Below are 17,828 nucleotides of genomic sequence, written 5' to 3'. Positions count from 1 at the left end.
TCAGCACCAGTCATCACATAAAGCATAGTGCTGGATTCCAAAGGGAGCACGGCCGATGGCTAAAATGAAAAATGATGTTGTTTATCTCATGAAAAGCTTTCTAGTAAGACTCCATGCAAAGATAGAAACATGGCTAACCAGTCTCAAGTATCTTCTCTAAACGTTGGACACACAGATGGAAACATGGCTAACCAGTCTCAAGTATCTTCTCTAACCGTTGGACACACAGAGGTAACCATGGCTGTTTTTTTTCTGTCTTCCCTCCATGTTCTTGCCTCACCTCAACCCAATGTCCCTGACTACTGATAAAGGGTTTCTTGTGCAATGTGTGAGAGAGGGGGGAAATCTGGCCATGTGACAGAGTAAAAGGGGAGCCAACCACCTTCTCCATCCTTGCTACAGACTTAGCAGCTCCAAGGGCTAGACTGATTAAGAGAGACTTTTTTAAATTGAAACATAGCTAAATGAAGAATCAGATTATATACATTAAGCGAGGTGCCAGGACTGGTGGCTTTTGCCTATTATTGTAGTTACAGAGAAGGCTGAGATTTAAGGCTCTGTTTTTGAAGCCAACCCAGGCAGTCAAAATCAAGAGTCTTATCTCTAAGCAACCAGAACAAAGCCAGAAATGGAGATGCGGCTCAAATGGTAGAGCACTTGATTTGAACAAAAAGCTAAGCAAGAGTAGAAGGCACTGAATTCAAGCCCCAGTAACAGTAAAGAAAACCAATAAATATGTATGTATATATATGCACACATTCAAGGTATACAATGTGTTGATTTGTGGTACTTGCAAATTACATATTAACTACAACAGAAAAACACATTTACACACGTTTTAATATCCAAAGTCTCTGTGTATAACATTGATTTTCTCTGTGTATACACCTAAAAACCTATTATCTTGTCAAATTTGAGGTAAACAACACACTGCACTCATCAAACTCTCCTGAATATCTGAAAACAAATGGAATTCATTCATTTCCTAAGTATGAGCAGATAGTATGATTTACAAATTAAGATTACAAGGCCAGGTTAAAAAGAAATAAGATGAAATAGTTAATTTGAATTCAATGATGTGTTACAGCTCTTCACTCTGTTTATATACATCAATTTAGAAGAGCTGGTTGTTATTTGGAGTAATTATGTTCAAATGTATTATCTGCTTATTAATATACTTCCATTCTCTTTTTTTCTTTGACTATTTTGGATAATTTCAAATAGAATGAGAAAAGAATGTCACAAAAGTAATACAGGTATTTAAACCAAATAAAATGTTGGCATTAGTGATTTTTTTTCTGTTTGTTTTATTTTGGATGGTACTCAGGTTTGAATTAAGGGCTAGTATTCTACCTCTTTAGCTACACTTGTAGCCTTTTTGCTGTAGTAGTTTTCCAGATAAGATGTAGCCTAGCCTCCATTAATAGTCTTACTATCACATATCTGAGATTATAGCTCTGACCAACATTTATGATAGTCTAAATACTTGTAAAATAAAATAAAATAAAAATAAAAATATAAAAATTAAAAAATAAAAAATAAAAATACTTGTAAAAATAAAAGTGTTATTAAAGTGCTGTGACTATTTTAAGAAACATTTTATAGGTTTGAACATTTAAAATTATTTTAAATCTATTTTTTCAGAATTTGGAGACTTTTTTTTTTTTTTTTTTTACAATTTCAGGCTTAAACACTACAGTAATCACCAGCACGAAGAATTGAGTTGTTTGAAAATATTCTTGGACTCTTGTGAGTTTAACATTCATTATGGTTTTCTTTTTAGGCATATGCATCCCCTCAAACAAAAGGCAATTATATTTAGTCCATGTAAAAATGTATTGGTGTTCTTTGTATCTCTAACTTTCCCAAGATTTAATGTGATACATTAAAAACATAAAATTAAATGAAATGCTTCATGATAAACACTAACCTACAAAAAAGTTCTTAGCACATTATTCCATGGGGAAATACGTGTAAGCTTTCTGCTGAAAACATATGGCAAGTCTACAAATAGTGCTTTTGCAGGTGTTTTAAATGGGAATAATGTTGCCTGTAAATCTCCTGGAAAATGATAGCATGTTAGTGGTTGAGAGGCTAGAGAACTAAAAGTGCACCCCCTCCCTCAACAGAGGTGGAAATTGAGGTCCATCGTCACTTTGCTTGGGTGGCAGTGTAACACAAGAATTGAGGATTTGGGATTAGAGTTGGAAGCAAGAAATTCAGGCCCTGAATCTGGAAAACATATGCGGAGCAAAATTGAACATTTTAGGCTTAATTTTCTTTCTTTTATGCATAAAACAATAATACCTATTTCAAAAATTTCTAATAAATAGACAATGATTGCAACATATAATTCATTTTAACAGGCATTTTTCTCCTTCATTATTTGCTTCAACTTTTTCTATAACTAGCTTCTTAAAGGTACATAGAACAGGTTAGTAACTAGCCACTGATCTTTCTTTTTTAAATAGCTTTATTATCTTTATGTAGTTGCACATAGGAGTGGCCACTCAACCAAGTAGTTTGTGAATACAATGCATCTTAATGTATTACTTACAAATAGTATCAAGGGAAAATAGATAACTTTATGGAGGAGAAATCCCATAAGACTTAGAAATCTGCTTAGATCAAGTAAAGTCTTTACAGTGCAAACCTAACTTGTAGCACTGATGCTACAATTCAGACAGCTGCCAGCTCTGGCTTACACACATTGAACTCATACAACACATTGGCCCAAGTGTTAAATATCCCCCAGAATGGAAAAGAAAGTATTTGACAAGTTAGGGATATTCCAACTAACTCCCCCAACAAATCTCAGAAGTTGCATTCCCAGCCTTTCCAATTTAGTTTTGAGAACTTCAGCCAAGAAAAGAGGAAGCCTAGGTAGATGCCAGGCTACCCAGAGATGCACTCTGTATTCTCTCCCAAGTATACTTATGATTACCAACAGCACCAATTTGACCTACTTCACAAAGTTCTAGTAGTTTTGTGTGAGCACTGACTACTACTCTTTCATACCACACAACCACACGGTAACACATTAAGATGTCAAATAATTGACAACTATTATCAACTATTCTGTCCTTCAGCTTTTCATCCCTTTGTTAAGTTAATCTGACAGTGGTGCATCTTCCCACTGATCATAGAATAATCACACCAAATTGAATGATTTTATTCATGCCTTTAATACTAAAATAACCATGAAGGACTACCCAGGAATTCTCTTCTATTTCCCTACTGAATTCAATACCAGATTCACTAGGGTAATAGTTCGATTTTGTTAGGCATGAGCCTTCTGGATGATAAACTTGACTCAACCTTTATCAAAAATAAATTGGTTGTATAGCTGTCAAAGATCTCCCATTCTTAGGACTGTCTTTTACCTTGTTGACTGTGTCAAAGGCCTAAAATCTGGAATATACAGAAACTAAACACTCAAAGAATCAACAACTCAATTAGTAAATTGGCAAATGATTTAAAAAGACACATCTGAGAAAAAGAAGTAAAAAGGGCCAACAAACATATAAAGAAATGTAAACTTGTTCAACCACTTAAGAAAACAGTATAGAGTTCTCCAAAAAATTAAACATAGAGCCCTTGCTGGTAACTCATACCTATAAACATAGCTACTCAGGAGGCTGAGATCTAAAGATCATGGTTTGAAGCCAGTTGCAGCAGAAAAGTCTGTGAACCTCCTATTTCCAATTATGCATAAGAAAACCAGAAGTGGAGCACTAGCCTTGAGCAGAAAAAGCTCAGGAACAGTACCCAGGCCCTGAATTCAAGCCCCAAGACTGACAAAAACAAACAAAAAAAACCAAAAGGGACATAAATAAATATCTTTTCTCTTTCTTGATATAGTTTCTAACATATTTATAATATACTATGTATTTTTGTTGTTTCTTTGTGTGTCCTCCCCCACAGTATAACCCCTATTTTCACTGTATTTTTTGGGGGGGAAAATACTGTACAGAGGGGTTATAATTACATGGGCAAGATAATGAGTACATTTCTTATCAAGCATTGTAGCCTCCTCCTTTGTTTTAACTGTATTTGATGTCAGTGCTCAATATCTTGTATATACACTTCTCTAATTCGGGGAGGGAAGGGAAAAAACAAAATGCTTAAATAAGGATTAAGGTTGACCATGGTAACAATGAGATGTACAAGACACTATGTTGATTCCATATCTTAACTAATACTATGATAAACATAGTTGGGCTGGTAGCTTTAGTATGGTCTTGTTTGTGATCATTCAGGTAAATGTTCAAAAGTGGGATTGCTGGGTCATAGGGGAGCTCTATGTGGAGTCTTTTGAGGAACCTCCATACTACTTTCCAAAGTGGTTGAACAAGTTTACACTCCCACCAACAATGCAGTAAGGTTCCCTTCTGTCCACAACCCTTCCAGCATCTGTTGTTATTGGAGTTCTTGATTTTATCCATTCTAACTGGGGTGAGATGGTATCTCAATGTTGTTTTGATTTGCATTTCATTTATGGCTATGGAGGTTGACCATTTCTTCATGTGTCTATTGCCATCCTTCTTTCCTCTTCAGAGAAGTTTCTCTTTAAGTCTTTAGCCCATTTATTTTATTGGGCAGTTGTTTCTTTGAGGATTTGTTGTTGGGGGATTTAATTTTTTGAATTCCAAGTATATTTTAAATATGAGACCCTTGTCCATTGTATGGCTAGTGAAGATCTTCTCCCAATCAGTAGGCTTTCTATTGATCTTGCTAGCTATGTCCTTTGCCATGCAGAAGCTCTGCAGCTTCATGCAATCCCATTTGTCCAACCATTCTTTGATTTGTTGTGTTTCTGGGTCTCTCTTAAGGAAATTTCGGCCTGTGACAAGGAGATCTAGAATTTCTCCTATTCCATCTTTTAATGTTTTCAGGTGTCTGCTTTTACTCTGAGGTCTTTGGTCCATTTGGAATTGATTCTGGTGCAGGGTGATATATAAGGAGCTAGCTTTAGTTTTCTACAAGTGATTAACCAAGTATTCCAGCACCATTTACTGAAGAGGATGTCTTTCTTCCATTCTATTTTTTCCTCATTTTTTCTTTTTTTGTCAGTCATGGGCTTGAACTCTGGGTCTGAGCACTCTTCAGCTCAAGCCTACCTCTCTACCACTTGAGCTACAGAGCCACTTCCCTTCCATTGTATTTTTTAGCTCCATTATTGAATATATGGAACGAACCCAGATACTCCCCATTAGATGAATGGATCAAGAAAATGTGGTATATATACACAATGGAATTCTATGCTTCCATCAGAAAGAATGATACCTCCCCATTTGCTAGGAAATGGAAAGACTTGGAAAAAATTATATTAAATGAAGTAAGCCAGGCCCAAAGAAGCATAGGTCCCATGGTTTACCTTATTGGAAATTACTAGTATATGTCTTGGAAGAGCAGAAAAGATCAGATAAGTTGATGTTAAGCGAAATGAACCCCAAGTGTTTTCTTGTTTTCGTATTTATAAAGTACCATGTGATTTTTTTGTTGTTGTTGTTGCTTTGTATGTCCCTCCCCCACTGTATAACCCCTGTTTTCACTGTATTTGATGTCGGTATAATTTGGAGAGGGGAAGAGAAAAAAAACTAATTTGTTTAAATAGGGATAGAGGTTGACCCATTGCAACATTGAGATGTGCAATGAGATGTACGCTATATTGAAAAATGAACTTTACCAGATTGAAAAGAAATGGAGAGAGTGGACATCCTTGACTAATTCCTGAGTTACAAGGAAATGGCTTTAGTTTTTCACCATTAAGTATAATGCTGGCTGTAGGTTTGTCATATACAGCCTTTATTGTATTGAGGAATGTTCCATGGATTCCTAATTTTTCCAAGACCTTCATCATAAAGAGGTGTTGGATCTTGTCAAATGCTTTTTCTGCATCTATTGAGATAATCATGTGGTTCTTATCCTTGCTTCTGCTGATGTGATGAATTATATTAATTGATTTGTGTATATTGAACCAACTTTGCATTCCTGAAATGAATCCTGTTGGATCGTGGTGTATGATTTTTTTGGATGGATTGTTGAAGTCGATTGACCAAAATTTTATTGAGAAATTTTGCATCAATGTTCATCAAAGAAATGGGTCTATAGTTCTCTTTCTTTGATTAGTCCCCTCCTGGTTTTGGGATGAGGGTTATGATGGCTTCATAGAATGTGTTTGGTAATGAACATTCTCTTTCAATTTCATTGAAGAGTTGGAGGAGTATTGGTGTGAGGTCTGCTTTGAAGGCCTTGTAAAATTCCGCTGTAAAACCATCTGGTTCTGGACTTTACTTAGATGGGAGGTCTCTTATTGCTGTTTCTATTTCAGTGCTTGATATGGGCCTGTTAAGCTGGTTTAACTCATCTTGGTTTAGTTTTGGCATGTCAATATTTGCTAGAAAAAGGTCCGTTTCTGCCAAGTTCTCAAACTTATTAGCATAAAGTTTTGAGAAGTATTCCCTTATGATATTCTGAATCTTGGTTGTTTCTGTGGTGATGTTTCCCTTCTCATCTCTGAGTTTATTTATTTGGGTGTGTTCTCTTCTTTTTCTGATAAGATGTGTTAAGGGTCTGTCAATTTTGTTAATTTTTTTGAAGAACCAACTCTTTGTTTTGTTGATTCTTTCTATAGTTTTTTGGATTCTAATTCATTTAATTCTGATTTAATTATTTCTTTCCATCTAATGGATTGGGGTTTATCTTGCTGCTCTTTTTCAAGGAGGTTCAGATGTCTCATTAAATTGTTGGTTTCAGATCTCTCCAATTTGTTGATGTAGGAGCTCAGAGCTATAAACTTGCCTCTGAGTACTGCCTTTGCTGTGTCCCAGAGGCGCTGGTAATTAGTGTGCTCATTTTTGTTGAATATCATGAATATTTGAATTTCCTCTCTAATCTCTTCCATGGCCCACTCATGATTCAGCAGTGTGTTGTTCAGCCTCCATGTGTTACCGGACTTTCTTTGGTGGTTTTGGTGTTGAGTTCTAATTTTATTCCCTTGTGGTCAGAGAGAATGCAAGGTATAACTTCAATGTTTCTGTATTGGACAAGTTTGCTTTGTGGACTTCAGGACCAATGGAAAAGAATTGAAAACCCAGAACTGAACTACAGACTTATAGCCATCTAATCTTCGAAAAGGGAGCTAAAAAAATAGAATGGAAGAAAGATAGCCCCTTCAGTAAAGGGTACTGGCAAAACTGGTTAACTACTTGTAGAAAACTAAAGCTAGATCCTTATATATCACCCTGCACCAGAATCAACTCCAAATGGATCAAAGACCTCAGAGTCAAAGCAGACACCTGAAAACATTAAAAGATGGAATAGAAGAAATTCTAGGTCTCCTTGTCACATGCCGAAATTTCCTTAAGAGAGACCCAGAAACACAACAAATCAAAGAATGGTTGGACAAATGGGATTGCATGAAGCTGCAGAGCTTCTGCATGGCAAAGGACATAGCTAGCAAGATCAATAGAAAGCCTACTGATTGGGAGAATATCTTCACTAGCCCTATAGTGGACAAGGGTCTCATATCTAAAATATACTTGGAATTCAAAAAATTAAATCCCCCAACAACAAATCCTCAAAGAAACAACTGCCCAATAAAATAAATGGGCTAAAGACTTAAAGAGAAACTTCTCTGAAGAGGAAAGAAGGATGGCAATAGACACATAAAGAAATGGTCAACCTCCATAGCCATAAATGAAATGCAAATCAAAACAACATTGAGATACCATCTCACCCCAGTTAGAATGGATAAAATCAAGAACTCCAATAACAACAGATGCTGGAAGGGTTGTGGACAGAAGGGAACCTTACTGCATTGTTGGTGGGAGTGTAAACTTGTTCAACCACTTTGGAAAGTAGTATGGAGGTTCCTCAAAAGACTCCACATAGAGCTCCCCTATGACCCAGCAATCTCACTTTTGGCCATTTACCCAAATATTTACCAACAAGACCACACTAAAGCTACTAGCAAGACTATGTTTATTGCAGCACTATTTACTATAGCTAAGATATGGAACCAACCAAGATGCCCCTCAGTAGATGAATGGATCAAGAAAATGTGGTGTATATACACAATGGAATTCTATGCCTCCATCAGAAAGAATGACATTGCCTCATTTGTTAGGAAATGGAAAGACTTTGAAAAAATTATATTAAGTGAAGTAGGCCAGGCCCAAAGAAACATAGGTCCCATGGTTTCCCTTATTTGCAATAACTAGTAAATTTCTGAGTCAAGCAGAAAAGGTCAGATAAGTCAATGTTAGGGAAATGAACCCTAAGATATGTATTAAAATGTTTTTTTTCTTTCATGCGATTGTTTCTAACACATTTATAAGATTCTTTGTTGCTTTGTATGTCCCTCCCCCACAGTATAATCCCTGCTTTAACTGTATTTGGTGTCGGTATAATTTGTGGAGGGCAAGGGGAAAAACAAATCGTTTAAATAAGGATACAGGTGGACCCATTGCAACAATGAGATGTACAAGTCCTTATGTCCAAAACGAACTTTACAACTTTGGAGGGGGGGTGGGGGGAGGGTTTGGGGAAGGGGAGTGGGGAGCATTGGGTGGGGGGGCAGTGGAAGGGATAGGAAGAGGAAACAAAGGAGGAGGCTACAGTGCTTGTTAAGAAATGTACTCATCTTTCCCATGTAATTGTAACCTCTCTGTACAGTATTTTCACAATTAAAAAGAAAACGAACTTTACCATTTAGAGGGAGAGGGTGGTGTAGTTGAGGAGGTGGAAGGGAAGGGATGGTAGGGAAAAAAAACAAAGAAGAAGGCAACAATGCTTGATAAGAAATGTACTCATTACCTTGCTCATGTAACTCAACCCCTTCTGTACAGTATTTTTACAATATAACACTTATCAATAAAAAAAATTGTGGGGGGGAAGGAAAAAAGCAAATAAATAGGGATACAGATGGACCCATTGCAACAATGAGATTTTTAACACTTATGTCGAAAAATGAACTTTACAACTTTGCGGGGGTGGGGGCGAGAAAGGGGGAGGGGAGGGGGAGATAGGAAGGAATGGGAAGGGCAAACAAAGGAGGAGGCAACAATTCTTGATAAGAAATGTACTCATTACCTTGCACATGTAATCGTAACCTCTCTGTACGGTATTTTCACAATTAAAAAAATAGAAAGAAAGAAAAGTTTTTTTAAAAAGGCATTATGAAAAAAAGCACTATGTTGAACAACGAACTTTATAATTTAGGCGGAGCGGGGGTAGGTGTGGAGGTGGGAGGGAAGGGATGGTTGGGGAAAACAGGAGGAGGCCACAATGCTCAATAGGAAATGTATTCATTACCTTGCTCATGTAACTGTAACCCCTCTGTACAGCATTTTTACAATAAAAATATACAAAAACCCCCAACAACATAGAACTGCCCTACGATCCATCTATTCTGCTTTGGGGCATTTTTAAAAAAGATTGTGAACTAGCAAGCAGTAAGGACAGGGGACGCTTGCACAACCATTTTCATAACAGCATTCTTCCTCTCCATGACCAAGGCAAGTAGAATCAGCCCAGATGACTTTCATTGACAAATTTGTATCAATAATCCATGTCCTATAGCTCCAGTGCTTAAGATTGTTCCATTTCTGTGCTCTCTTTTGAAGTAAGTTTTCTATATTCTGTCTCCTGTTGGCTCTCCATGTTTCAGTATTTTGTTTTTATTTTTCCTATTACTCTGTCAAAATAACCAATAATTTCCTTGAAAATTTAAGCTAATGAATAATTCTGTTCCTTACATTTTCTTAAGCATATCAAAATTTAACTTCGTACCATTTGACCTAACTGCATTAGTAATTAGTAATTCTGAATTTTGTAATAAAATATTCTCAACATTTATAGCATCCAATGAATTATACTGATAATTGAAAAAAGGCTAAAATGGTAGTATTTGTGTTTCTAATTATAAAATGAATCCTATGGTTCTACTTCCTCAAATTTGGATAGTTTACTTGGCATCTATTAATATTTTGTCTGGTGTAAACTATATAAATTCTTTAATGCCTACTACATAATGAACATTTTTGAGTCTATCAGGTTCATTGTGGTCATTGGCATTTGATGTGAAATGCTCAAAAAGCAAGAAAAATGAAGTCAAAGAACTCAGAATTTACTATCCATTATAAAGAACATACTGCTTATTTTGTTGTTTTCGTTGAAAATTGAATTTTCTATTAGTTCTAGACAATCAGAGTGCTGTTATTGATTTTGATGTACCTAAGTTGTTTGTTAGTCAAGGCTAGATTTTTTTGTATGTTTATTTTTTTCTTTTCAAAATATTTAAATTATTATATTTAAGTAGGTTACAAAGAGGTTGCCATTTAACAAAAAACTTTATGAATGTAAATTTTTCCTTGAGAATTTCTGCTGTAATTTTCTAAAAGAAGCAATCTATGCTTTTTCTGTCAGTTGTAGGGCTTGAACTTTGGGCTTGGGCTCTGTCTCTGAGCTCTTCAGCTCATGGCGATCACTCTACCACTTGAGCCACAGCATCACTTCCAGTTTTCTGGTAGATAATTGGAAATAAGAGTCTCAGGGTATCTTCTACATATTCTGGTTCTTACAGATGAGGGAGATCACATGACCTGCTTTTTTGGGTTTGGCTTACTTCACTTAATATTTAATTTTTCCAAGTCTTTCCATTAATGCAAAGGACTATATATAATTAGTATACATCTTGGATAATTTTTTTTTTTTTTTTTTTTTTGTCGGTCGTGGGGCTTGAACTCTGGGCCTGGGCGCTGTCCCTCAGCTCTTCAGCTCAAGGCGAGCGCTCTACCACTTGAGCTACAGCGCCACTTCCGGTTTTCTGGTGGTTTATTGGAGATAGGAGTCTCACGGTTTCTCCTGCCCGGGCTGGCTTTGAACCGCGATCCTCAGATCTCAGCCTCCTGAGTAGCTAGGATTACAGGCGTGAGCCACCAGCGCCCGGCCCATCTTGGATAATTTTATCAGCTGAGCAGAAAACTTCAAAAGCTATTTACATATGACCATATAAGATGATTCTAAACAAAACAAACCCCAAGATATGAACACAAGTGCTTCTTCTTTGTTGTTGTTGTTTTTATTGTACTATGAGATTGTTTTGTTTCCTTTGTATGTTCTTCCCCCTATGGTATATCTCTTCTTGTCAATGTACTCGATATTGGTACCCTGCATCTTGTATATACATTTGTCCAATTTGGGGAGGGGAAGGGTAATAACAAAATGCTGAAACAAGGACACAGGATGACCTATTGCAATAATGATACCCACAAGACAGTATATTGGAAATTAATTTTACAACTTGAAGGGAGAGAAGTGAGGAAGGTGGGGGACGGAAGGGATAGTGGGAGAACAACAAAGGAGGAATAACAGTTCTCGACAAGAAATGTACTCATGACCTTACTCATGTAACTGTAATACCTCCATACAGCATCTTTACAATACAATAAAAGGTGTTTTTATTGAAGAGTCTCAAGGACTTTCCTGCCTAGGCTGGCTCTGAACCATGATCCTCAGATCTCAGCCTCCTGAGTAGCTAGGATTACAGGCATTAGTCACAGGTGCCTAGCTATACTGTCTATGCTGTCTAATTAATTAAAAGAATGACACTTCCCAAATCATATGCTTTCTTCTTATCGTATTTTTATCTTATTCTCATTTTATATTTATTTTATTATTTCTTAAGCAATATGTAAATGTTATATCTTTTTCCTTTCAAGTTTGGAAGAGATGTAAATGCTTAGATTTATACCTTCACAATGTATTGGTCTCCTTCATTGTGTATCTTCTTTTCTACCTTCAAAAATACAAATACATCATTCTGCAAATGTATATTATTTAGTATCCTAAAATCCCTTTCCATTCATAATTATCATTCTTTTCACTTAGGTAATTAACAGCTTCATGTTTCACTTTCTTTCCAACTAATCTGCATTTAGTTCCATGAAACTCATATTCAGCCAAAATAGCAATCCCAAAATTGACATCAGTGTCTTTATTCCATAGTAACAAAGCTATCTCTCCTTCCTTGTGCTTTATATTACTGTTAGTATTGCTTATTAGTTCTGTTATTTTTCCAACAACAGCAATATCTGAAGAGGTGCCTGCTTTGCTTCTAACAAATATTAAAGATGTACAGTTCCATCTCTATTCTATTTTAACTCCCCTTCCATTAATGAGCTAGGTTAATCATGACATCCAGGAGAAAGTTCAGGATTAGGTTCTAAGATAGTGCAAAGGGAGACTTAATAGAACCTAAATTCCAATACTAAATTATTTGCACTATTTCATACTCTAATGCATTTGTAATTTAATTAAACAATATAGAAGCACCAAGTAAAGCCCCATATTAAGTACAATGTAAAGTGTTCTTTTTGGCGGGGCTAGTAAACTGACCATATTCCTATTCCTCCAAAATAAATACCATTCATAGTCTGAGAAAAATTTCTTCAGTTGTAACAAAAATATCATTACCTAAAAAGAAATCTGAAGATAGACGAAAGTAAGATATGTTAAATTCACAGATCCCCAAAGTAAAGAGTTTAGTTCATATTTAGCAGACTTAAAATGTTTAAAAATGCTTCATTCATCCTGCAATTTTAATGGAGGCTTGTCCTGCCCTGAATTCTCCTATTCAAACACAAATTGATAGGGAATATATATTTTTTAATGGCTTTGCCCTTCTGGATCACAGTACCTTTCTTTTCAATTACACTCCTGGTTTGGCTAAGGAAGTTAAGTTCAAATGATAAAAAATATAATCAGCTCCCCCAAAAGACTCATTTTACCAGGAAACCAAAAGAGAAGACTTTTAAAAAAAACCTGTGGAAGGATTCAGAGCCATTTTTATTATTTTGGAAGTTATCAGAATGAGATATTATCCTCTAAAAAAAGGAGAAAACAAACAACCCAAATATAGGGAATGTTCATGTTCATTTAAGAGAGTTAACATAAATCTCTAACAGAGCTAATATAAATCTTTAAAGCCATAATCCTGAAAACTTAAAATCAAAATTGTGAATACAAACCATGGTTGCTCCACATATGACAATGACCCCATTTGGCCTGGCCTTCCTCCCCTACCGCCACGTTACTTTTACATATCCTCCAACATAATAAGCCTGCCACCCCTAATGTTATAAAGTAGTAATTGTTCCTAATTGGTAGGGAGGCGACAGACCATTCTGGTAATGTTGTGAAACTGTAAGAAAGGAGGAGAGAACATTCACAGGCCCAGCAGTAATTATCCACTAATTTGGCCTGTTTGTGTGGGGACAGCTCATTATAGCCCTTAAGAAACCTCAGAATAAAGAGGGAAAGTAGGTAGGAGGCAAGGTTAAATAATTACTGTTCAGCAGATATTTTTAAAGATTCAAAGAATAGGATTAAGGGTGGGAAATGTGACCAGAGTGACAATTAAGACATAGTAGAAATTTTGAACAAACTGAGTTTTATGTTTTTTGTGGGAGTAGGGGTATATAACAATCCTATATTAGGGCATTAAAAATGACATGTCACTTTTATTGCAGTCTTTCAATTATGACCTTGGTCATTCTTTTACATTTTATGGTGCCAATCTGATGCTTAACAAGAGATTTATTCTCATGAGTCTTGCAAAGATTTTTAGCTTTCATGAACTAACCTGTGAGAAGTTTTAATATGCTGCCTTCAGTGTTTCTAAATTTATTTTTAGAAGTTAAAAACATATCTCTGTGTTTCATATCTATCTCATAATACACATATATATTCATACCTCTGGTAAATATGTGATATGTGTATGCCTATAGTGTTTTGAAGCTTTTTCTCTTAATGTAATTTTAAAATCTCTTTACAATGTTTAATAATAACCTGTCAACCATCTTAAAGTGTTTTGTCCACCTAATAGAAAATTAAATAAACTAAGTAATTTTTAGTTAATGAGCTCTTTAACTGAATATTTCAGAAAATATTTATTTGCTTAAATATATATTTATTGAATTAGTTTTGAAAATGTTCTATGGTAATATAAATTTCTTCCCACTGCTAAGACATGAGAACATACCAATCTATAATACAGAAATACTTTACTGATTAAGCAGAGGGCTACAATATGATGCTCATAATGCTAATTATACATTTTTCATATTATATATGTACATATATGACAATTTTGCCTTATTTTTTGGGGGGGGGGAGGTATGGTCGTGGGGCCAGAACTCTGGGCCTGGGCGCTGTCCCTCAACTCTTCAGCTCAAGGCTAGCGCTCTACCACTTGAGCCACAACGCCACTTTCAGCTTTTTTCTTTTTCTGCTTATGTGGTACTGAGGAATTGAACCCAGGGCCTCATGCATCCAACCCAAGTGCTCTACCACTGAGCCACCTTCCCAGCCCCAATTTTGCCTTATTGTAGTGCAAAGTACACTTTTCTAAATTATTCACGGAGTTGGAACAGTGTACTACTAGTCACCAAAGTAATTATAGTGTCAATATAGGTATCAATAAATAAATGAGGAACTATTACCAATATTTTTAAAGCAATTCAAGATTAGCTACCATCTCTAGCTGCAAATGATTAAGTATTACTTTCATGTATGAATAACTTTTCATATTGTGTGAATGAGTATGTTCATTGTTATAATTTTTGTCCTTTTGGAAATACATATTCTTTTTTTTTTTTTTTGTCGGTCGTGGGGCTTGAACTCTGGGCCTAGGCGCTGTCCCTCAGCTCTTCAGCTCAAGGCGAGCGCTCTACCACTTGAGCTACAGCGCCACTTCTGGTTTTCTGGTGGTTTATTGGAGATAGGAGTCTCACGGTCTCTCCTGCCCGGGCTGGCTTTGAACCGCGATCCTCAGATCTCAGCCTCCTGAGTAGCTAGGATTACAGGCGTGAGCCACCAGCGCCCGGCTTTGAAATACATATTCTTATCATTCAGTAAGAAGAAAGTTTTTGTATCTTTAGCCAGTACATGAACTTAGACATATAAAAGTCGATAAGAGGAATTTGTTTCCATTGTGCTGATAAAAATATTTTTAATATTCAATCATGCTAGTAATTATTCTGGAAATCACTTTGATGTTAACTAGTAATCCTGTCATTTTCTCAATTTGTGTTAATACTTTCTATATTCTTACAGAAATAACATCAACAATCCAAATCAGCAGTTTATTAAAGAATGGTGAAGTTAAAGTAAACAATATTCTATTAACCATTAGTGGAAGAATTATTCTCCAATGTCTATGGATATTTTAAATACACATCTATAACAACATCTTAGAAAGGCTTGAAGGTCTTTCCAAGTTATTTTGTGTGATAATATTTGATAGTAATATTTTCTTTAAGAGAATAGTCTCACAGATATTTTGCTTTTCCCAATTCATTAGAGTTACCATTAACATTTGACTGATTTTAATCTTTCTTATGCCATGTCATCAATGTAGTTAATGTATTTTGTAGTGCTAACTCTGTGTGTTTCATGTGATTACTTTGGTCTACATACTGATGCTCTGTTGGCTCCTTGATATTTTCCATCCTTCCAGGCAGTTAGTTTGAGACTACAAGCCTAGTTCTTTAATAGATTGAAATTACAGGAGTTAATTTACACTGAACATGTATCTTGGATTACCTCCTGCTATGGATATCCTGGAATTTCCAGGAATAAATTATGGTATCATAATCTACAGTAGTCTAGATCTCAGCCACATTTCTAAATTAGTTATTCTGGAGTTGCTACCATTATGTAATGATCTTTATATGTGAGAAAAAAATTATTAAGCCAGAGGTATTTGAGGTATGATATTACATACACACACATATATGTGGTTGATTTCATCTATTCATTTATATATCTGGTTATACAATATATTCAGTACATATATAAATATCATATAAGTATATTCAGTGTTATATAAATCATATATCAATATATGATGTATTCAGTACCTTATCAGAGTTAGATACTAATCTTACAACAGTATATGATGTATTCAGTACCATATCAGAGTTAGATACTAATCTTACAAAGGTAATATATACAAACTCATACACAAAAATAGATACATGCATAATAGATATAAAATTGTAATAAAATTAACTTTAGGTTCAAATACAAGCATTAAAACTCTAGAAAGTATTAATGCATATGTTGAAATGATAGTTAAATACAGTTAATGTGTTATGATTTCATTATATTCTCTGAGACACAGTATAATGGGTAGTACACAATAATGATCAATTGATTCAATATGTAATAAAAATAATAAATAAATAACATTTTGATAGAGTATGCAGTTTTAATTTTTTCTAGATTAAAACAAAAAGGAAAAGTGACTGAAACAATATTGACAAAGAAAAGAAGCAGTGAAATAGTTATTATAAATGCAAGTGTGAAAATTATATTAAATAATATAATCTTCATATGCTAATCAAATGCAATAAATGTTCTGACTGTATTAAAATCGAAAGTCTAATATACAGTCTTTAGATCTACCTATCCAACATACAAAGAAGCCCTGTAAGAATGAATGATATGAATAAAGATAAAACAAGAGAACATTTTCTGATATAATAACATCCAAAAATATTGATTTAAGAAGCATTGATAGATTTAAATATAGTCCTTTCTAAATGATTAAAAGAACACAAAGTTGCTAGGCTCTGGGGGCTCACACCTGTAATCAAGAGGCTGAGATCTGAGGATCGCGGTTCAAAGCCAGCCAGGGCATGGGACTCTTATCTCCAATTAACCACTAGAAAATGGGAAGTGGCACTGTAATTCAAGTGGTAGAGCACTTGCCTTGAGCTGAAGAGCTCAGAAACAGCACCAGGCCTAAAGTTCAAGCCCCATGACTGACAAAAAATAAAATTTTAAATAAAATTTTAAAAAAGGAAAAAAAGGAACATCAGGTAATGATCTCCATTGTAAATACATATAGTTAATAATATAGCTAAAATTATATAAAATAAATGATGTCAAAATTAAACTAATTAATAGAGAAACCCATGACCAAGTTAGGGAACTTTCATACATCTTCCAGTGCTGGTAGAATAGGAAAAATGTGGCAATAAACACAAGAATAGAATTCAATAATCTAGTTGAAAATTTTAGAACAATGCAGCCAATGATAGAACATATATTTCACATTGTACATCAACTTTTCCCCTAATTTTATAATACGCCAGATTCTAAAGAAAAAATTCATTAAAAAGAAAGAAATTCACACGAATATTTTACCTTATTTTGGGAAAGTTAAAAGTTAGAAAAAATGGCATAAAAGACAAGAATGCTTTAAATATTTTAAAATATATTTTAAGAATCATATCGAATGGAAAGTATATCCAGATGGATATTAAGTAATTGTGAATAATATAATAATCAAATATAAGACAATGAATTCATAGGTAAGAATTAAAGGGAAGTTTAAATGATATTTATAATAGAAATGTTTTTATTGTTATTAAGAAGTTATATAAAGAGGTTACAATTCCTTGTTATGAGTATAGAAATGATTTTTTTTGGTCGATCATGGGGCTTGAACTCTACTCTTGGCCTGGCGCTGTCCCTCAGCTCTTCAGCTAAAAGCGAGTGCTCTACCACTTGAGCCACAACATCACTTCTGGTTTTTTGGTGGTTTATTGGAGATAAGAGTCTCATGGACTTTCATGCCTGGGCTGGCTTTGAACTCTAATCCTCAAATCCCAGCCTCCTGAGTAGCTAGGATTACAGGCATGAGCCACGGGCACCAGGCTTAGAAATGATTTTATAAGCAGGTTGAAAGCTAGTGATATATAGATAGATGTATGCATATATACATATTTACTCATAAGAAGTGAATAATAACAATG

The sequence above is a fragment of the Dipodomys merriami genome, unplaced genomic scaffold (assembly GCF_024711535.1).
Source record: "Dipodomys merriami isolate MVZ:Mamm:240054 unplaced genomic scaffold, mDipMer1.0.p SCAF_20, whole genome shotgun sequence".
Taxonomy (NCBI): Eukaryota; Metazoa; Chordata; class Mammalia; order Rodentia; family Heteromyidae; genus Dipodomys; species Dipodomys merriami.
This window is presented reverse-complemented; position numbering follows the sequence as displayed.